The following is a 2,507-nucleotide window of genomic DNA, read 5'->3' on the forward strand; positions in this document are numbered from 1 at the left end:
GCCCTCAGTATCTTTGTGCAGTTTCCTTCTGAGCCTGTCATCTTCCCAAGCAAGACTCCAAACCCAGAAGGTTCTCCACATCTCGGTCAGAATGTAGTCTCTGAGGGTATATTTCTCCCAGGACCTTATTCTCTGTCATCAGTTTTTTTTCTGATCAGCTAACCTGTTACAGGTGATAAGAAGGATAACTTTCTCCTGTTAGATATTTGCATATTAACAGTCTTCCAGAATCAATACCTGAACCAAAAACTGGCTCAAATGCTCAAATTGCAAGCACTTACTCAGACTAAAAGGAGAGAGAATTGGCACAGTTGTGCCAATTCTCTGACTAACTAAAACTCACAGGTTAGGCACGAAGCTGGGGTACATCTTTATGTCCCCTGAACATTACTGAGCCTCATCTCTTCCTAGTAGCTAAAGAACAGCAAAACGTCATGGAATCTTGCAATGGAAGCTTCGTGAGCTAAAGGTGGATGGAGTAGGTGTATTTCAGAAGCAACGACCAGAAGCAATGAAATGACCCCATTTGCTTCCATTCATGTCTTGTCTTCCAACTTCCACTTCTCCTTGGAAAACATGGAAATGCCCTGTGATTCAAGTCTAGCACAGAATTACAGGAGCAGGGAGGCAGGGCAAGGTACGCATGACCCTTCAATCCTCCCCAGCTAGAAAAGAGCAGACATTTGGCCAATGGGTTGCAATGCTAATTTTACAAATTCTGAAACTATTCTTTATGACACATATACATCTATATTTTTTACCTTTTTTTTTTTCTTTTGGTTCTGGAAAGGTGAGAGTTCTATGTCTCTTGGTGGTTTAGTTGGTGAGGAAAGAACTGTAATACTTAGTCAGAAAGTAGAGTGTACAGCTAAAGTAAGAAAATCAGAAAACCCATCTTTGATTCAAAAACATCTCACCTGGGGGTGGCCGGTTAGCTCAATTGGTTAGAGCATGGTGCTGATAACACCAAGGTTGCCGGTTCGATCCCTGCATGGGCCACTATGAGCTGTGTCCTCCCTAAAAAAAAAAAAAAAAAAAAAAAAAAAAAAAACCTCACCTGGAGCAGTGGTTGTATAAGGTACACTGAGGCATGTTTACCAACGGAGAGAAAGGAGCCAGGGTGAGGGAGGTAGGTGGGTGGATGGATGGATGGATGCATAATGTACACTGAGAGTAAAAATAGGCCCAGCATCCTCAGCAGACTACACAGGCCGTGGAGAGAGGGTGAGGAGACAGGATAGCATATGTCCTCCTACCACCAACACAAATTCTCTCTTAATGTCAAAAATACTTATAACTACAGTATCCCCCAGAGTCTCTCCCATACTACATGAGATCCTAACATAGCAATATTGTTTAAAAAAAAAAAAAAAAAAAGAGAAAGGTGGGGGCGGCCCAATGGCTCAGGCGGTTGGAGCTCCATGCTCCTAACTCCGAAGGCTGCCGGTTCGATTCCCACATGGGCCAGTGGGCTCTCAACCACAAGGTTGCCAGTTCAATTCCTCAAGTCCCGCAAGGAATGGTGGGCAGCGCCCCCTGCAACTAAGATTGAACACGGCACCTTGAGCTGAGCTGCTGCTGAGCTCCCGGATGGCTCAGTTGGTTGGAGTGCATCCTCTCAACCACAAGGTTGCCAGTTCAACTCCTGCAAGGGATGGTGGGCTGCGCCCCCTGCAACTAGCAACGGCAACTGGACCTGGAGCTGAGCTGCGCCCTCCACAACTAAGACTGAAAGGACAACAACTTGACATGGAAAAAAAGTCCTGGAAATACACACTGTTCCCCAATAAAGTCCTGTTCCCCTTCCCCAATAAAATCTTTAAAAAAAAAAAAAAAGAAAGAAAGAAAGAAAAGGAAAACCTGAGAGCTAGTTTGATGACTTTAGTATGATTTTCCTCTTCTCCTCTCACCTCTTTAGAATTTTAAAAAGTAATTATATGCCACGGTAATAATTTTTCCATGGCAATTAATAAAAATCAAACAAACGAAAAGTCCATTCCTTTGGGCTGGAGAAGATAGAGTCTGAGGTACGTCTGAGAGGCAGGCAGGAGAGGGAAGTTGAGCCATAGGTGAAGCATCAGTGGGAGAGAAGGAACGTTGAAATGAACACCCCTCATCGGTGGACCTTCAAGATGCACAACTAAGACACACGACTCTATAGGAGAGCTACGGCAAGGACCAGGTCTCCTGAACCCACACATACTTTCCAATACAGCACTAAATTATCCTGAAAATAGGGGGTGTTGATGAATCGCGTGGAGGTGAAAATGAAGCACCCCAAACTGCGTTCCCATCTGCGCTCTCCTACATTTCTTCACCTATTCTGTCCACATAACATCAGTAGATTGCGGAAGCACAAACTGGAAACAAGAAAACTTACTTTAAATACGTATCTATCATAAGCACTCATCTTAAAATATTCAAAATAGTATTGAGTACTCCCCACTTCCACCACAGTGCCTGATGATTTCTCGTGTTCTGGGCCCACTCCACAAAATATGGTGCCC

General features: G+C 44.1%; 1 non-coding gene across 1 annotated transcript; it reads left to right on the forward strand.

The window, feature by feature from the left end:
* Positions 1–925: 925 nt before the first annotated feature.
* TRNAI-GAU (transfer RNA isoleucine (anticodon GAU)) lies at positions 926–999 on the forward strand. The gene has a single exon. It is a non-coding gene; the product is annotated as a tRNA-Ile (tRNA).
* The last annotated feature ends 1,508 nt before the right edge of the window (positions 1,000–2,507 follow it).

This window comes from Rhinolophus ferrumequinum, chromosome 6 (assembly GCF_004115265.2).
Source record: "Rhinolophus ferrumequinum isolate MPI-CBG mRhiFer1 chromosome 6, mRhiFer1_v1.p, whole genome shotgun sequence".
NCBI lineage: Eukaryota > Metazoa > Chordata > Mammalia > Chiroptera > Rhinolophidae > Rhinolophus > Rhinolophus ferrumequinum.